A 20,799-nucleotide genomic window follows, 5' to 3' on the forward strand; every position below is an offset into this window, starting at 1 on the left:
ATGTTCAATACCACCTACAAAGGCTTTGCTCGGCAATAGATTCGATTAAACTTTTTTTATATTATAATGAAAGCAAAGAGATCATCAAATAAAAAGTCTGTATATTTCTTTACAGACGATAAACATACACTGCAAGGCATAAGCTACCCTAAAGATCGCAACCTTGACTTGTCCCTAAATATATAGTGTTGACATTTACATAGTTATTTTGATTTTGCACTATACGTCAACATATGCTAAAGCTATAAAATAATTATTCTTTATAGATATTAATTTGATGGAACAGAGGTGACCCCGCGGTAAGGACTGAACCTTGCGATCGTAGGAAGCGGATTCGGATCCCGAGATACAACCTTGTATTACACTTTGTGCATTCATTATATGGGATTGCTTCTGCTCATAAAAAAAAATCCAGAGTATGGGATACCAGCGAAAAGCTTCAAATTTTTCACATATTTCTGATCACTCTTAATAAAGTATTTACTTTGAAATATGTTTCTTAATCGTCAATGTAAATATTTCTCTTATTAATTTTATTTTATTTACGTTATTTTTATTTGTGAAGCCATTAATTTTTTGATAGGATACATTCAACACATACATTTAAACATATAACCAATCATCTTGTATGTGTGTAATGTAATTCATCATCACCACAATCGAGTAATAAAAATCCTTTTTCACCCGGGTACAGTCACGCACAAATGCCTCGCCGTATTGTTGCACACGCTCATAATCATAAAGTACAGACGCGGCAAAAAGTGTAAAAATAATAAATTGGATAACCTCACAATACGGCAATACGCGAACACCGCGGATTACTCGCTTCGCCTTATAAAAATTACCCGTAATTTCATACGTTCTCCCCCTCACGCATAATTTCCCCGCAAAATATCACCCAAAGCAAAAATATTACAATTGGTTCTGCAACGCTTACTTCTGACTCAATTCGCTTTATCGACTTTATTTTTATTCAACAAAGAGCATATTGTTCTGTGACGTTAATCATAACTTTGACAGCTTGTACTTTACAATACATTGTAGACTTTATTGTAAGCGGGTTTTGGTTGATTTTTGTTTGCAGCCGATAATATTATACAGGGGTGGCCATCGATGCGAGACGTCACTTCATAAAGTTGTTTAAAATGAAACATATGAAGGTAGAATCGAAAGGGGAATAAACTCGAGTGTCTAGTAGTTAACTATATAGCCTTCATGCAATATGGTTCCTAACATCGACCGTGTAAGGTACCGTGACAGCCTTTTGTCCGACAGACTCAAAACCGAATATTTATAATGATTTTCATTTCTGTTTTATTTGCTGCACAACTCACAATTTACACCAAAACACGTAATTACTATGTCATAGTGAACACAAGAATATTATATTATATGATAAAATATAATATATAGCTATGATTCATTTTGAATTTTATCAACATTAATTTTAGCATGGTACATAAAATTTATATCCAATGAAAAAAAATCAAAAGGCATTAGATGATTATGACAAAAGGATCGAAATAAAAAAAATCTGAACAACGTCTTCAGTGAAAAGGCTTCAGTAAAAAATTTGAAATATTTGAAAAAATTTCGCTTCCGTTAGATTGGTTGGCCAAATGTCTGTCATTGTCTTCGGATACACTTGCATGAAATACAGCCTTTATTGTAAAACGTTCATGTTTCGTTACAAATTATAAATATCAAATTTATTTCTTGTTACAGGTTACTGGAAGACTGCAATAAGGTAAACACTTATTACCTATTACTTTATTTAATTTCGAAACTTTTAAATATTTGTCAATATATATTACATTACCTAACAGAATATGAATATTATCTACAACATAGTGTGGGGTGTGATTACGAAACAATTGCCAGTCGCCCAGTGGTATCAGACTGTTTATAATAATATTTTTTTCACTTATATAGGCGAAGCATTTGACCTATGTCTCACCTGAAATTACGCATTGACAAACTCTACGAAAAAATCTATTAACTCATGTCTTGAAGACTCATAATTTGTTGGCTGAAATCTATGAGACTGGCAGGTTGTACCACTCCTTGGCTATTAACACTATTAAAGTATTAGCGAAATTCTTAGTGCATATGGAAGGTCTTTCAACCGTGTACGGATATCGAGAGTCCGTGCGTCTTGTTGTCTCATGGAAGAAAGGACAAGGAGGAATTATTTGGTGTAATTCCGACGCAAACTCTCCAAAATTCAGTCTGTATAATACCAATAAATGCATTTAATCAAACCAGTGCCTACACTATGACAACATGGCAATATCTTATTTATTCTCCTCTCCTTATTTTCTGTTAAATATAAGCTCTCTTAGACCTGTGGAGCTAATACAACTACGTCTATCATTACGCTCGTAGATTGAAGATCCGAAAGCTAAAATTTTAATTTCATTTACCACTAGTATGCCTAATGATTATAAAATTGCTGAACATATATAGGGGTAAAATGTTTAAGCAATATTAAATCATGTCGAAGAATCAATACCAGCAGATATCATCAAAGTGGAAGATGCAGATGCAGGAAAAACAACATTAGAGATTAATGAGGAAAGTGTCCAAAGCTCGCTGCACTTCAATTTTTATAGCTATAGGAAATTATAATTGTGAAGAAGGAATGTTTGGTCTAATTATTTTATTAATAATGTCATAAGCCGGTCTGTATGTAGATATATCATCTTTGATTATGACATCTGTAATTGACTCAGCCGTTGTGTTCTTGGTGATAGAGTTATAACTCTACCACCCGCGTTACCACTGCATATTTGCAGTGGTGACGCAGGTAAATGTAGCCGGAAAGGCAGTAGCGGTCTTTGTGTTATTGTGGTAGTTGTAATGAAATAGGCGTTTGTCTTCCATTTCACCTGATCCAAGAGAAACCTGTGCACTCTACTCTTAAAGGCTCCAGAGTTCAACTCATCAGGAAAAAAAGAACCAGGCAGGTCGTTCCATATCTTGGCAACTCTCACCAAAAACGAGCTAGTCGCTTAATTCGACTTTTGGGTATATCAACAACGTATGGATGAAATTTTAGCCTGCGCCTGGTAGTCCGATAAAGGAATGGAGATGGCTCAATCAGTTCGAAAAGAGCACTCTTCAAAGTGTATCCTACAAAAAGCGATAAGCTGGCAACCCGAAGACGATGCTCAAGAGTGTGTAGGCTGCTATTTGAGAGCTTTTCTTTGTTAATTCTATCTTGGAACGGTGTTCTTGGAGGTGTGGCCACTACCCCTGAGCTATGTTTGACCCATCTAAGTGTTACATCCTGTATAATTAATGACATAACACATTATTGATTTCAACTTGTAAAAAATCAAACAAAACACTTTTCCGAGGCCTTGGTATTCGACGAATATAGCCCAAGGTAATGTGCCGTATCTTAAAAGAGGCCTTCTCGATCGAGACGCGACCAAAGAGCTACAAAAGTCGTAGACACTTCACACAAGTTGACAAGGAAGAGCGCTAAGGGTTCCTTGACATTTCTCTATCTATTTATAACTCCGTGGTAAGAGCCACTAGATATTTTACGCGTACGAATTTAACTGAAGTTATTTATATTTGATTTCTTACTTCAATTAAAACTTTGATTAGATTTATTTCAATTCGTACCTCTACTTGTTATTAACGTCTTTTCTTTGTGAGACGAAAAATCTTTTTAACATACAAAATATTTTAACTATACAATAAAGTAACGAACTAGAAAAGTATCTATGTATCTATGCCTAGTTGAAAAGCTAGTAGTTCCTAAACGATGGAGAGATCTGTGAATAGAATTTTTCTACGAAATCTTATTATATATGACATGATCCGTAGACAAAGGAGACTAATCGACATAGCCCAGAGAATTGGCAAACTGAAGAGACAGTAGGAGGGAAAAGGTTCAGAAGGTTCTAGAGTGGAGACTACAGACCTGCAACTGCAGCATAAGACGTCCATGGATAAACGAATTTATCGGAACAGTTGAAAGACGATGCTACACGATGCTTCCTTCCTGTCTTATTGGAAACCTACGGTTAGGTCTACGTGTATGTTTTTTTTTGGCAAATGTACGTAATACTAGGCGAAACTTCTGTTCGATAAAATCCTTTATCTCAATTGCGGTAACACTAAAAAGCTGACATAGCAACAGAGGCTGTATTACACCTTTCATACCATAAAACCGGTGGCCGAGTGTAACAAGTATTATTCAAGTTAGTCGAGCCTTTGCCAATTGTACCACTATATTCTCCTAAGCCACCTAAGTTATCTAACACCAGTCCGTTACGACACCCGTCCATGCAGGTTGTACCGCGTCATGAAATCCTAACCGTACTCTTTCCTAAATAGGCATGGGCAAGACTTGTTCGCCCGGGTGTACCGCAAGGCTATCTCGATATCTCAGCAACTGTGAAAACTCATGTATTTGTATATATCAAAAAATCTTTGTTAAACCCGCGTAAGAGAATTTGAAAATTGAAGATTGATAATTTAAAACGAATCTATCGTAATTACGTCACCAAATAATTTGCTTATTAGTTATTTTTTCTTGAAATAGAATTACATATTCGACGGTATATAACAGTAGTATAAATATTTAACACAGTTTATGAATGTATAATAAAATTTATAATGATTATTAAAAGCTCGCATATACAAATCAATTTATAAAATTTATGATTATCTACTAACTTTTTAAGTAAGATTAGGATATGATCTTGCAATTATAAGTCGCGGGTTTGATTCCCTGGATACAATCTTATAAAATTCACACTTTGTGCATTTGTTATATAATATTGCCATTGCTCATAAAAAAATTTCCAAGAGAATGGGCAGCAGTGTCCTTTGCGTATCATAATACCAGCTACGGTTGCCAATCTTCTTGCCAAACTGAAAGAAGATGTGAAGAATGGAAGAATAGATTGTGAGGAACGAAAAAGGAGAGTGACAAGAATACACTAACTTAAAAAAAATGTTTAAAATAAAATAGTTCCTGTGATGAATATGATAGGGGTCCAAAAGCGAGGCCATAAAAAACATGCCTTCCAAGCGTGGCTGTTATGGTATATCTTTAAGAAGGCCTATGTCCTATAGCGAGTGTCTATGGACTGAAACTATGACAACTAGGTAAATAGATTATTTGTTGAATATTTTATCATTTTATAAAATTCCCTTTTTTGTTTCTGTTAACTTTGCGCATTTTTGGTGGCCCATCATTTAAATTTCAATTAGTCCTGTATTTTTTTAATAGCATTGTTTTAAAAAAAATGTTGTACATTTTATTGGCAGTTCGTTTTAAATAAAGTAAAATAAAAAACAATCCGATGGAATTCTCATACAATAGTATCCTTCTAATTCAAGCTAAAATAGTTCCAAACTTTTTGTAGTCACTTTTACAATTCCCGAGCTTTATTATAACTTAAAAGCCCTTTACTTAGGATTTTTTTTCAAGTTCTATTCAAATCTTGTAAAAAAAAATTCTTAAATTTTATTTACAACTTTATTATCCTGAAGTGATTCTTTAATCAGCCTTCACCTGATCCTTTCATAGTAAAGGTAATCTGAATTTAGAATTTACAATCTATCAATACGGTACAGAGTTACACCGTTTCGACATGTACATAAACGAATCCGAGCAAATTATTTTCCCTCGCTCGTGTACTCGAGACAGTTTTTTTTTTCCACTCAAAGGATAATTAAAAGTTACATGAGACCGTATTCAAACTCGTTAAAAAGTACCCTCCGGCAATATTGGTCGCAAGTTTTTTTTTCTTTTTCATTTAAGCCTCGTTTCCATTAATCGACTCTATTTATTAATGATTATCGCAACGAATAATAATTTATGCACCCTTTTTATAGTGGGAAATGGACTCTTTTAATTATAATATAATATTTATACTTCTCACAAATTGTGAAGTAAAACGTTGTACGAAAAACACATTATTTGCCGTATGTGGCTTTTTTTAAACGGTTTTATTTAGTTTGACCCGTACGGAATTTATTTGTTTGGGTCAAAAATAGAAATTGAAATTTAAACACCTTCCCGTTGTCAGATTGATCTGAAATTTGGTACACACATTTAATTTAGATGACAATACAATATAATAAAATCAATAACATTATATGTAAATCTTAGATGGCCGCCGATACAAAATGGCGGATTACATATTTTTCTTTAACCCCCTCAATATGGGTATCAAATGAAAGGGCTACACTAGTAAAACACGATGATTATGTCAAAATTTAAAATTCAAGATGGACGCCGTTCCAATATGGCGGACTACAACGACATATTTTTCCACAACCACCACAATATGGGTATCAAAAAACCGTTTAACTTAAAAGTTTTTTAAATGTATTTATTTCTTTTCATCACTAAGATCAAAAATCGAAACAATTTCCTATAGCCACCAACTTCTCGTAGTTATCAGATTTAAAACGCTAATATGGTGAATATATTTCTTCTTCGTAGTGGTTTCCTTATCAGATAGGGTCCGAACATATTAGTCTTTTGTAACATTTTTCTTGTGGCTTTTTCGATTTAAAAAAAAATTATGTAGCTGTACATCGCGGCATTGAATGCTTTTAACCGCATCCGTTAACGCAAGTTCAACATTTATGATACATTTATTCGCCGTAGTATTAATCTAGATCTTTTATAAGTGAAAAGGTGAAAATGATTGAAGGCGTTACAGTTATAAAGAAATTTAAAAACACGTTTACAGGCAGCTAATTTATAAAACGGATGCTAGTTATAACTTATATATTTTTCTTCTCTTTCTATCCGGCTTTTTAAATGTCCACCCAGTCTCATGTTTCTGGATTTTCGGGTCAAACACCAAAATACGTATTTCAACAAGAATCAATACATAAACACATCAAATCACTAGTTAAAAAGAAATCTGTCCGAAGACAATAAGTCATAGAGTTACCAGGAGTAATCAACGTAAGAGTGAAAAAACGCATTTATGACTATAGTTCACGCACCATTTCGCTCCGTGAACTCATGTAAGGTAAAGCTGTAAAAGCCTTAGGGCTAGCAGCACTAACATCATCGAAACGGTGAAAGTAGCATTTATGAAACTCTTTATAGTTCATGATAGCAAAAAATTACTACATACAGATTTATAATAAGTAAAAGAAATCGTAATGGACGGTCCTATCACTCAAATAAATTTACAGATTACCATAGTATGATATAGATAAAGGACATCATGAAAACGATTTTCGTGTAAACGCATCCTTACTTTTTTATTGACATTTGAAATTAGTTGTGAATTTTCTACTATTAACTCGTGCAGGCAAATATAGTAATTTATTACGTATAATAATAAGTTGCTTCCTAAAGAGATATAATTGAACATAAAATGAAACAAAAATTTATTGAATGAACCTGTCAAACAAATATAATAATGTCGTCGATCACTAAAAGCCATTGTGTTTTTGCGACACTGGATCCGACCCTGGTGTATTGCAACACGTAAATATTTAAACGGCAATACTAGTAAATTCACAATACCTGTGTCAACTCATCAGCGTATTTCAATAATACTAGGAAAGGCTAGAGGTCGCTGGTACGTACCGATGCGACGCCTAACCTGTGCCCAAAGCCGAAATGTCAGCTACGTACATTTAGTTTGCACAATTTTGTATATGCAGATATTAAACATTTTTGTGCGCGACTGTACCTACATAATCAATCTCTACGATTTTTTAAAAAGCAATTGTACTTAATATTATGTTTAACATTCGTTATTAAATATTATGTTTTCTTATCTACATATACAGGATGATATTTTGCATCAATTGACAGCAAATGAGCTTTTACTTTTATAATCAATCACCCTATTTAATGGAATCAGGCGTTACTTTGTGGAAGTCCGAACAATGCGAACTACACAACCGCCACCATTAATTCACTCAACACGTGTTTCACCCCTCCACGGGGCATCTTCAGGAGTTTGGTGGAACACCGAGAAACACCGAGGTGTTTGGCACTAATCTACTACCACTGCATGTGCGGAAGTGGCTAAATATTGGTCCTTTTCTTATCAATCACCCTGTATAGTGCATTCCACCTATGTACTGACTCATCACAATATAGAGTAAATGATCAACTAAGAACTTATTCTTTAAAGGTAGGATTTTACCCGCTAGGAGAATTGACAGGCGGTTCAAAAAAATGCAAATATATATATATATTTTCAACGTATTGATTTTTATATAAAACTTTCCCAGAATATATTTGTATATGTTAAAAATGCAGCTACAAACATGAGCAAGAACTGAGACTTGTGTGCAATCTTGTATATAATTCACACATTGTTCAGTAATTATACAGGATTGCCACTGCTCACTAACAGGCTTCTAGAAGATGGGCAGCAGAATCTTCTGCTTACCATAATATCACACAGCAATCATTAACCCACCTGCCAAACGTGGCGATTATGGTTTATTCCCCCATAAATTCCCTCTTTGGGGGATGAAAGCCTTTATAACCATTCACCACGTAGGATAGACATTAATACAAACTTTATAGATAGACAGTTACTCTCCCTGGACATAATAAACGACACTTTTGAAAGTAATATCAAAAATACATATTGTGTTAAGGACCTATTTTAGGGGCGATTATAGTATGTCCCCGTATGGGTTTAAACGACCGCCACAATAGGCAGTGCGAGTCACGTGAACTTTGCGGGATGCAGCTAGTATCTGAATAAATATTTGCATCGCCAAATGTTTTAATTAGAAAACTCTATTTTCTTTAATATGTTTCGTATGTTCTTTTAGAGAGAATAAATTTGAAAACTGGAAGAAAAATAATAAAAACAGTAATTTTCTTTATACATGCAATACAAACAATAACTGAGAAAACTACAACAGCGCTACCAATGCTGCATGGTATGTTTTTTCAAGAGATATTGGAAAACTACTAGGAAAATGATAAAAATAACACTTCCCTTATTTCATACAAAAGACGCAATAACCTATGACTGTTTCATTCAAAATTTTTACACAGATTTTTAATAAATTCTCAAAGAAAAAAAAGAGTAATCATAAAAAACTCACAATGAAAACACCTGTTTTTATTTGTCAAATATTTGACGACAATCAAAACCCAATAATAAGTATTTAATGGAATCAGGCGTTACCTTGCGGAAGTCCATCCTAAGTAAGAAAAGGACCAATATTTAGCCACTTCCGCACATGCTTTTAAACTTTATGCTTTTGCACGTTATCTCTGTTAAGTGGTGGCTAATGTAAACATGTTTTTATTTTTATTTTACCCCAATCTAAAGCCTCCATTTATAGAAAAATTGGTGTATTTTATACAAAGAATAAAATATAATTATCAAAAGAAGCAAATGATACTTGTTTTAACAGCTCCTAATAGATACCGGACTGTTTGTATTTCGTGCGACAGAGATAACGCTCTTCTAAACCGAAATTAGCCGATTGTCTCTATCCAAATGTCGATGTGCAATATTTATAGCCGGGTACTGTATTTATTAGTATTTACTTACGTGAAAAGACTTAAAGTAGTGATGTAAGACAACAAAGATATCGTTTATCGATGATTGTACAATGAAACGATAGTTTAATCATCGAACGTCATAAAATAATCAAAATAATAAATCATAAGTCGGATAAGTAAAGGTTAGAGAAATCTGCAATAGCAATGGTTCAAGGGGAATACGGCAGTGTGACTGACTGCCCACATAGTCTTACGTCTAGAGTATTCGGGTCACAGCTTCAAGGTTATCGAGGGTATGACAGTGCGATAGGAATCCGTGTAGGCGAAATCGCGTTAGTGACATATCTCTCTAAAATAGTGATGTACCTTTAAAAAAAATATATCGATTTATGAACATTTTTATTTCAATACTAGATGATATACGCTCTACTGTCAAAAGTTATATCTGCCTATGCACAGGGTGGTTGGTAATAAGTGTAAAAAGTTTGAAAAGTTGAATTAATAGCTCATTTTCCATCAATGTATAGTAATCTCCATCCAAAAATCAGTGGTTTAAGAAATAATAACGTAATACTAATATAGTAGGTAAAAGCGATTTGAAAAAATTCGGATTACATATTAAAAATAATAATTTTTTTCTATCTGCCCCCGGAAAATTTGTGCTGCCAGAATTTATCTGCATGTCGCATTAAAATAGAAAAAAGTATTTAATGTACCTTGTTTTAAAGTGTTAACTTTATACAAGCTGATATGAAACGTTTGTAAAAGTTTCAAAACTTATTGCTGGTAATTGAGCTACATATTCACCTCTTTAATGCGTCAACATCTATTACCAATAGACCTGTATATATAAGAAACTTCTAGCAATGTAGTGACTCATCTAGATATATTTAAAATCATAAGACTTAGAGATTAAAAATAATATAAGCACACTTCTTTTGTTGAGTAAAAGTCAGCTTACGACGCGTTTTACGAAATTCTACTCCCAAGGAAAGTTAAGGAGAGATTTGTTAAAAAATGCTTAATATATATATATATATATATATATATATATATATATTTAAAAATTAAATTACTCTTACATAAGACAGTGCGGTCCACTCGAAGCGAGAGGTCGACCACTCGTCCCTAGTGTGTATATATATATATATATATTGTATAGTAAAAAATGATCACAGTGATAAATAACTTTTCTTTCATACACTGCAATACTCCAATAATATTGTAATGATATTTTTATTGTAATTCTTTATGTTACATGTTATTTTTTGCATGGTACCGTTTTAACGTGATTTTTTGTTGATATTTGTTTGGCATCAAATGTTGGACATCTTGAGCTAGATTTTACAATTCACTCTGTAGTTTGCATGTAAAGTAAAAAGTGGTTTTACTACTGTTTATACATTATTACTTACTATATGCTTCCACGTGCTTTCACTAAGTTTTTCGCTTACTAATGCATTGAAATGATTTATGAATGTTCTCCCCCTCCCCCTCTCCTCGGATAACCAGAACACTTTTTAATACGTAATATATTGTTTGCACATTTAAAATAAGCATTTACATTAGCGGTGAATAGCTTTGCAGTAATGTCGCCGTTCCACCGAATAATATTATAAGTTTGGAAATCCAACTTCTCAAGAAATCCGAAACACTATATATTGGTTATATCTAAAAAATTGATACACTTAAAATTATAATCTTTATAACGTTTAAAATTTTTTTACCGAACAATCTTTGAATATTTATATTTGAAAGAACGCTTTACGTATTATCTTTTTATTATTGTTTGTACTTTGCCCATATCCGCCATTTTTAGCTAGAAAATTATGGAAAAAATTGAGGAGGTATGTTGAAACTCGTAAATTGCAAAATTTTAAAACCCTATTAAAATGATAACGGCGATTATCATTAAATTCGGTGGATGGATACCGTTAGTAAGATGACCTGTATTCACAGTAAACTGTGATTTGTCAGACTGTCTTAATGCGAATTGATATAAATTACATATAATTCTGATCACTTTCCTGACTTTACATTCCTTTAGTATTTGTGAACAGCAACTATCGTTATATTAAGCTATAATAGTATAATAAACGTATTTTTATATAAAGACGTCTCTATTTATAAGCACTATGCCGATTGCTATAAAAATATGTTATTTACATTTTAATACTAGGTTAGACTATTATACACAGAGAGCTATATAAAACTCACGAAGAGGTCTTATATACATATATATAATAAAATATATAATATATTTGGTTACTGATACAGTTTAACCCTTCATTAGTTAGTGCAAACATAAAGTGAGGAATACATCGTTAGAGGACTCATATTCTGAGGAAAAATTTTAATATATATTATTTATCAAATGTCTTTAAGCCAACCAGCCAGTTGGAGATCAAATTCGTCGATACCCTATTTTACACTAGACTATCTTAGCAAGAATAATATAATAAAGTTAATAGCACTGATTATTTATGTACTTTTTTAAAAAAGGTATTTTATTATACAATTCAAAGTTCTTTGTTTATGTTTATGTTTGAGATTATGGATAGAAGGAAATGCATAAACAATTTCTTTATAGTTAGTTTATTATAAATTTTGTTTTGTTCTATTTTTCTTTTTTCTTTTTTTAGTAAGACACGACGTAAGTTAGTATTATTGAAAGAAGAAATTGAAAATAAGCCAAATCAACATATACATTAAGTAAAATACTTTCATACTTATACTTAATAATTTGCTATACATATGTCGACATGGTAACGATATTCTTCACTCGAATAGACTACTTATACAATCTTGTTTAACGCATTGAACAAAAAATGCAGTTAATGGCGTGAATAACATTAAATATTCATTTCTTATTAATTATCAACACTGGACTGGTAACAAAAAGTCGATTCGAAATTCCTTTCGATACCACAAAGGCTGTATAAACTATATAATTTTGCATAATTGCATTACCTTAACACGCTGAGTTACGGCTAATATCAGTTTCGCATACAAATCTCCGACATTAGCACTTTTCTCACAGCATGTACCGTTAGCATTACATGCCAACATATCCCGTCGATTATCCTCTGGGACATGAAACACAGCGCTATAAACTATACGAATTCATTTCCAACATCGCATTTAAGGTCGCTAATATCGCCCTAGGCTTCTCTTAATTCATATAACGGACATTTTAATTTACAATCCAAGTTTTATTCGATGCGTAAAAGTCGTGCATTATTTACGGTGTTATAAATATATCGATATATTTTATCGACATACTCCAAACACTATCGGACATCATCATAAAATGTGTACAATCGCGCGCGAAAGAATAAATAGATGTTCGATTAAATGCAAATGTTGGCAAATGTTTGTATGTCACAGTTATTGTGTTTTATATATTTAACTGTTTCTGACTTGATGCTTGATATGTTTAAAGAATAAATATTATGAGATATTTGTACGAATATTGTCTGGTAAAATTGAATGCAGACAAATATAACCCATTTGCTTTATTACTTCCTTAAATCATTCTATTATACATATAATTTTCTACATAACCTCAAAAAGGCGGAAACGGATGAAGGAAAGTGGCAATCGATTGAAAATCCGATTTATAATTATATAAAAAACATAGCAAAAAAATAAATGTAACCATTATAAAAGATCTCTCTACTTGAAATTAAAATACAAAAATTAATATGCAGATCGGTACTATAATTATTGTGCGCATTATCTAACATTTTTAACCTATTACTGCAGTTATTTTAATGCAAACTTGTTTTATAAAATAATAAATTATTTATCACCTTAGCGTTTGAATTGTAATAGTTGATGTAAATAAATGTGTAATATATATATATATATATATATATATATATATTTATTTATTTATGTATTTATGTGTGGGTGTGTGTATAATTCTTTGAATAAAAGTTTATAAGAGCGCCTGTTTCCTCAAAAAAACTTTTATGATTCGAAGTTTGCGAAGTAATATGTACCTTTTTCGAATTATAACTTGTAAGGAATGAAAAAAATTTTGGCACTGTTTTTAAAATATTTTTCTTCGTAAAACAATGTCAAAAGTATTACCAAGGTATTTAAAAATAGTCTGTATGAATAATTCAACAGGAAGTATCTGTCTAGTTTACATGGTTAATATAAAAAATAACACAAGCCTGTATTTTTGACAGGCAAATCGTTTTAAAATGCCTTTGTTTCGCTCGCAATTGTTTTAAAAATTTATTTATTCATTTATTTTCGAACAATACATCTTTACATGTAACATTAATACTATCTCTATTAACTAATGTCTCTATTGTTTGAATACACATTTTTAAATTTAAGAAACAATACATACATACTATATTTTTTTAATTTTTAAGTAGCATTCAAGTAGCAGTATTTATTAATCTTATCAAATGTATTTACGAGTTAAATTTGACAGGAATTAGAATTAAACTGACGTTTCCTTTAAGCACACCTTTGAACTTAATATAATGCTTCGTAGGTTCGAAACGCATCCTGACCTTAAAAGAAGGAGATCTAATAAAAGAAGAGAACTCAGTCGCACTTTCTTGTGAGCTGTTCTCACTTTCATAAAATTCGTTAATACTGAAATAAGTAAAACACACAAAAACACCCACAATTTTTAATACATTTAGATTCTTACTCAGAAATTATAAAAAGATGTATATTTAATTATGTTTATGAGTACATAACCAAAATATTTTACTTTAAATCTTGGCTTAGCTGTATAAAAATGAACATAATTCGTAAAATTGTGTTGAATGTTTTATTGTATATATTATTAATTAAATAATATACAAATTTTTATACTTTGTTTACGCAAGAAATAAAATTAGTGGTAACTAAGCGGTAGAGGGGCTTGCGATTGGTAGCGGATTCGATCCCTGGGATACGGTCTTATATAATTCTCACTTTGTGCATTAATTATATAGGATTACCACTGCACACAAGTTTCTAGAGGATGAACAGAAGCGTCCTAAGCATACCATAATACCACACTGCGATGGCCAACCCGACTGACAAACATGGCGATTATGGAATATGCCTCCAGAGATATTTTTCGGGGAGACCCATGCCTTGTATTGGGCGCCTACGGGTTAAAACGATGACGACGATTAAACAAAATCTATATTCAAATATTCATCAAGCAAAACATATACTTAATATTCAAATGGCCGCTTGTAGACCATTAAAAACAACTAATGGATCTAGAAGAGTCTACATTATCTAACCGACTAAAGAAGCACATAAGTAAAAACTTATTAGCAAGTGTTTATGGAGCGAACACCTACCGTGTTTCGAAGTCAAGATCAAGTACGCGGCGTTAAATACATATTGGCATTAATCCATTGATTTCTATAAAGGCGTGGCGTTTGTATTTGCGCGATATTTAGCACCAGTGAAAGTTGAATTTGGTCACTGGGTCGTCAAGAAAACCAGTTATGTGTAACGTTTATTTGTTTAAGAGGCGAAATGATTTTTGACTTTGAATTTGTTTGATAGTTTTAAGGGGTCGATTAGTTTTACACATAGAAAGTATATAGATGTACTAAAATATCTGTCAAGATGTAATACTCCGTAGCCGTGTCTCCAGTAACAAGTTTTTGGGAGCCGACCTGATTAATCTGAAAAATTTGATTGCAGAAACTTTTCAGCATTATGTCGGGCAATAAAATAAATATTAATTTAAAATCGATTTTATAATCGATTTCGTAATCGATTTTTTTTTGACAGATGAATATTTAACCATGACATTTTCAATGTCAAGTTTTGTTTATTATTATTTACTAGTAAAAATTATAAAAGCATACATACTGAAATACACTAATGATTATTTAACTCCTTGATAAGCTTAATAAGCGCAGTATAGGACCTCCAATAACAAGTTAGATCACCTTGTTAGACGAACGTTGAATGACGCATACAGGACTCTACTTCCAGGTCTTATTAGAAATCTTTGGGACCTGCTTACATCGAACAGTGGACGTCTTAAACCTGAAAAGATGATGATAATTGTTTTCATTATGATTAATGATAAATTTTCATTGATTTTTTTAGTTTAGTTTGAGATTTGATACCTCATTGTTCTTCGCTCCGTGATTCCCTGAAGTTTAAAACTTTTAAAAACAAAATATAAATATTAAGGTTGTAATTCGCTGTAAATTGATTTAGATAAAATATTTAATTAAAACGGAAGTGTAGACTTTTGAATATCTGGACATAAAAGACATAATTTTTTATTCTTCGTCTTCTTTTCAGATAGACGCCCATTGTAAGGCTTTGGCTTTCCCAAAAGAACTCTACCAAAACTGGTATTGCTCTGCCTGAATGCGTTTTCTTGCGACCTGGACTATGTCGTCGGTTAACATAGTGGACGACTCAAGCTGCGTCTATTGACACAGTTGCTACACGAGAAACTTTCGACCCCAACAGCCTTCAGTTATATAGTCATACGAGCGATACGAGTAGGTCCCTGAGACTTCAAAGTTGATGGTGATGAGCAAATATCGAACTTCGTCCGTTTTATTTATTTACTTCACAATTATTAATATACAATAATCTGACTACTGGACACAATATGCTTTATTAAATCAAATTCAACTTATACTTGTAAACTTTTAACTACAATTTAATATTTACGTAACATATAAGTTAATTAAAACTACGATTCATACAAAAATATTATTATTTGTTATTAAAAGTCTAAGAATTTTTTATGAAAACCTTTAACATTTGATGACATCACTCTTAATCATATTACAGATAAAAGATTCTTTGATAAGATAATTAATATTTTTATCCCATCATATGTCTATAAAGCATTTTAATTCTAGGTGATTATCTGGTATTACGGAAGCTGAATCACATGTTTACAAATGGATGTCTTTTGATTGACACTTGACACTTCATAGATTTTTAGTTAAACATTAAAAGCATATGTGGTATTTCAAATTACAATTCAAGTTATAAAACTATATATTCGCAATAAACACATCCATTACTGTAATAAAATTATTCTAATAATTGTACACTTAAAAATGAAAAACTCGACGAAAGAAAAAATACTGTGTCTGTAAAAAACACTGTACCTACATCTTAATGAAGAAATCATGTTAAAGAGAATAATACAGTGTGCTTTTAAGAAAAATAAAACTTGCTAAAATAATAAATGCAATATGTACACATACTGAACAACACACATAATGAAAAGATGTTGTTAAAAAGGAAGGTGCATTTTAAATACACCCCGATAAAACCAAATTGCTAAAACAAAAAATGTAGTCACTTTACTTACGATTTGAAGGAAAAAACTCGCTAAATTTACAACTCTAGTGTACATACACCTTAATGAAAAAAACTGGTTAAAATTAAAAATGTTGTACGCATACACTTGAACTTGAACTTGATAAAATGAAAAGTGTAGAGTAATTACAATTTAGTGAATATGACTAGTGAAAAAAATGATTATGATTTTACCGAAAATATTTCGGATAAATAAAGTTTACCGTATACAAAAACTTAATTTTAATTCTAGTAAAAGATTAAATAAGCGTACACAACTTAATGAAATAAAACAAGTTAAAAAAAAACTGCAACATGTACACACCTTTACAAAAAAAAAAAACTTTGCTAAAAATAAATTATTTCCAAGGATAAAGTCGTTTCCACATCGCAGCGCTTTGGATATTGGATAGCGCCCAACTAGGTGCTGGCGGCGCAGGTCCGGTGGCATCCATGAGACTGGTTCCTTTTTTCCAAGGCTTCCATACAGCTGAGGGTACTTGTAAAGGCAATAACCTTATCATATTACGGGTACTCTTCCCACGACGTATCGCCTAGTGATGGGACCTCTAACTTATCGAACAAGCTGTTCTTTATTGAAACATATATGTATACATATAATGATATTATACATATATATATATATATATGTGTGTGTAAAGACACGTAAGGCACTTTCGTTTAATATACTAGCTGTCTCCTGCCTGTTTAGCTAACTTAATTACTTAGTAATACTTTAGTATGTAACATAAAGTTTTTTTTCTTAGCTGACCTTCTCTCAACAAAGTAACTATTGTCACCAAATTTCAACCTCATAAACTTTACCTATCTAGAGATATCTTGATGAGTCAGCACAAACATATATAAATATTAAAGAAATTTCCACGTATCTAGTATATGTAGTTATTGTTTTTAATTATATAATTCTTCTTCCATCGTATAAGGCTTCACTCTTCTAAACACGTATATAATATTCCATACACAAAAAAAAGACAATAATATAAAAAGCAATATCCGAGTTTACTTCTTACAGTAATTTCGCTTAAATAAAAATCTATAAAATAAAATTCTTGTCCTATTTCTAGCTTATTATAATCGGTTACATTTATAATACAAAAATTATCACTAATATCCTTTTTTTCCCCTATCCTTATGAGGAATTATAGACCAGGTGTCTTCAGAGTCTAAGTGAATGGTTATCAACACGGACAAGTATACATAACAAAAAGATTGTTTATTCTGATCTGTTAATATTATAACAATTAAATATTATATTTTTATCGTTATTATAATGCGAATGTTATCCAGCCTACATCACTACAGGCGACACACGAGTTAAAAAAATAACTACTTAATAGTATTACCTTATATTGCCTTCAGAAGCGAGTACAGTCAGACGGACAATTGTTACCGGATATAATATGGCTATTGCATTTACATACGTTTGGATAGAATCTTTAAATTATGTATATTTGTTTACACTGATCCAAACATTTATTCATTAGTAACTGTAACATTATTATTCAATAATTGTTTATATATGTCCCACGTCCACAGCTGGACATAAGCCTCTCTTATAGATTTCCATTAGAACCGGTACGAATCGATCTGCAATCAGCTACTTTATATGACAAGGTCGACTGCCCACTTTGTGGACATAGGCCCTACGCTGGGCTCACCGGTCGGTGGTCTCTACTGTTCTGTGAGTTATGTGGTTGTTCACTACCAATTCAACTTGTCAATCTCCTCATTACTTTCATCTCGAATCTTCACATGCTAAGTAAAATCAAGAAGCGAAACATGTAAATGCATCAAATTTTACCACGAAACGTGTTTACTTCAGTTCTTTACATGTAGTAGAAGCATAGCATACTAGACATTGTCTCGTCATTGGCAACCTTCGTTGTTTTATAAAAGCATGGTCTCTCATAACATGCTCACAAAACAGGTGGAAGCGATAACCGACTATAAAATACGACACAATGACTTTGGCAGGTCAAATAAGGATAGCACTCGTAACACACTCGAAAAACACCATCAGGAAATCCTATATTATCGTAATAAACATGTCTTAAAATTAAATTATACTTCGTCGATATTCATAAATAATAGAAAGTCCATATTTACAGTTGTTTAGTATAGCGGCCATCACAATCACTCCGGCGATATCACAGGACGTAATCGAAGCGGTCATATATCTTGACGTAAAATAACTGTTCGCATAATTATAAATTAAACCGGACCCCCATCTACATTTAGAATCGCGTTGTAAAGGTGCCGGTGTATCAGTGTGGTAGAACATTCGAGAATTCGTTTCAACGCAGTTATAATAAGTTTTATTAAAATATAGTTCATATTCCAACCATAAGACGGCATAGACAGGATAATTAGGAATGGAATGATAAGCCAAGAAACTAAACCGATGAAGGCGGTGTTTGCCAAACACATGACATATGACATGTTACACTACTATTAACTAGAAATAAAATACATATAAAGTCAATTTATTCATCATATGTTTGTTCACTTGTTCACAGCATAGATAGGCTTCCCATTAGCTGGACCAATGACATGGTCAGGATTGTGAGAAGGCGCTGAATGCGGTCTGCGCAAGATCGATCATCGTGTCAATATTTGTGGGTGGTCTGTGCCTTTTAGTGCGATCAGCTGATATGATGATGATTGTTGTAAAATATTTAAGAAAAACGAACGCTGTCATACCCATATATTATCATATATTACACATATAACCTCTTAGCTATACATTCTCCGTCTCTATCTCCCTTCCGCCTCCTCGCGACTTACGCATACACTTTGTCGACAGTACATCGCGATGGCAACAAGTGACAGCCCAAGCTGAGGTACCCTTATGGGGGCCCTTGAACTTAGTCACTCCACGGTGCTTTTACCATAGCGATCTAAGAGCTCTGCTGCCTCCCGATCCGGTAAAATAGTAATATGTACTGGCACAAGCCAAGGCTGCCCCGGGAGCCCTCGTGCTTTGCTAGTTTAGAGGTTTTGTGGCTAGGCGCTCTGCCATTTCATACTCACGGAATCTGCAAATGTCACTGGGACAGCAGTGAGAGTCCAATAAAAAAATATGACGTGATATCAACCTCACGCGAAATAAGTTGACAATAACTCACAGACATCTCTCTGCCGCGACACGCAATCATTAGTCAAATCAAATTATTAATCAAAATGATTTTGTTAAATTTATTGTATTTTATAAATGGAACTACAATTATGAATCTGAAGCCAAGTAAAAAATTAAGTCTCAAAAATTAAATCGATTTAAAAAATAACGTTGCATCAGCTCTAGTGTGTTTCTAGCCGAAACCAATGTGCTTGCGCATCAGTGGCCGCGTCTCACGAACAGCATCCGGCTTTTCTTTATAAAAAAAAAATGAAATCCTAATTACCTACCTGTCCGGATAATTCTACGACATTTGCATAATCCCTTACCCGGCTCTCTTGTAACAACGCTTCGAAACTGATTACAATATTAAGGTGGTGTTACATTAACGTGAAGACGGGTTTGCTTCTGTTCTATGATAACTCTCACAGCGTGCGGCTGTTTCGTTCCTTTTTAATTACATGTCACCTTTGGTAATTTTTAAACCGGTTCTTGTTTTTTTCTCAACCCTTTTTTGATACAACGGTTACTTTACATAGCTGGTTTATACGGAGTGATCGATTACAGATGTAAAAGCTTAAAAGGGTGAACAAAAACTTTCAAGCTTTTACATGTATTTCTTTCATTTATATTCTCTATTAAAATGCGTCAAGTTACTAACCTCTGACAGTACAGTCTTCAGTAACAAGTAAACAATAATTTATTTTAATGTCTAGTAAGTCGAATTTTGAAAATACTTTTAATTTGTGTATTATTATTACGGTATTTATTGTTTCTGAAACCAGTAATTTTTTAATTTATTACGAAATTACCATTAATTTTTTAATATATCATGAAATTATTGACAGCAAATGAACTTAACATTCATTAA

The 20,799-nt window shown here is 32.5% G+C and overlaps 1 protein-coding gene across 1 annotated transcript in view; it reads left to right on the forward strand.

Annotated features, from left to right (window-relative positions):
* Nucleotides 1-20,799, forward strand: part of sano (serrano) — a 166,545-nt gene that overhangs the window by 96,431 nt on the left and 49,315 nt on the right. The window contains exon 3 of the mRNA XM_068767941.1: nt 1,726-1,747. The gene's annotated coding sequence lies outside the window, so the exon portion shown is untranslated. The remainder of the gene's footprint in view (nt 1-1,725; nt 1,748-20,799) is intronic.

The sequence above is a fragment of the Battus philenor genome, unplaced genomic scaffold (genome assembly GCF_028537555.1).
Source record: "Battus philenor isolate CCGP_79_NKW_IND1 unplaced genomic scaffold, ilBatPhil1.0.hap1 SCAF_24, whole genome shotgun sequence".
In the NCBI taxonomy this organism is placed as follows: Eukaryota; Metazoa; Arthropoda; class Insecta; order Lepidoptera; family Papilionidae; genus Battus; species Battus philenor.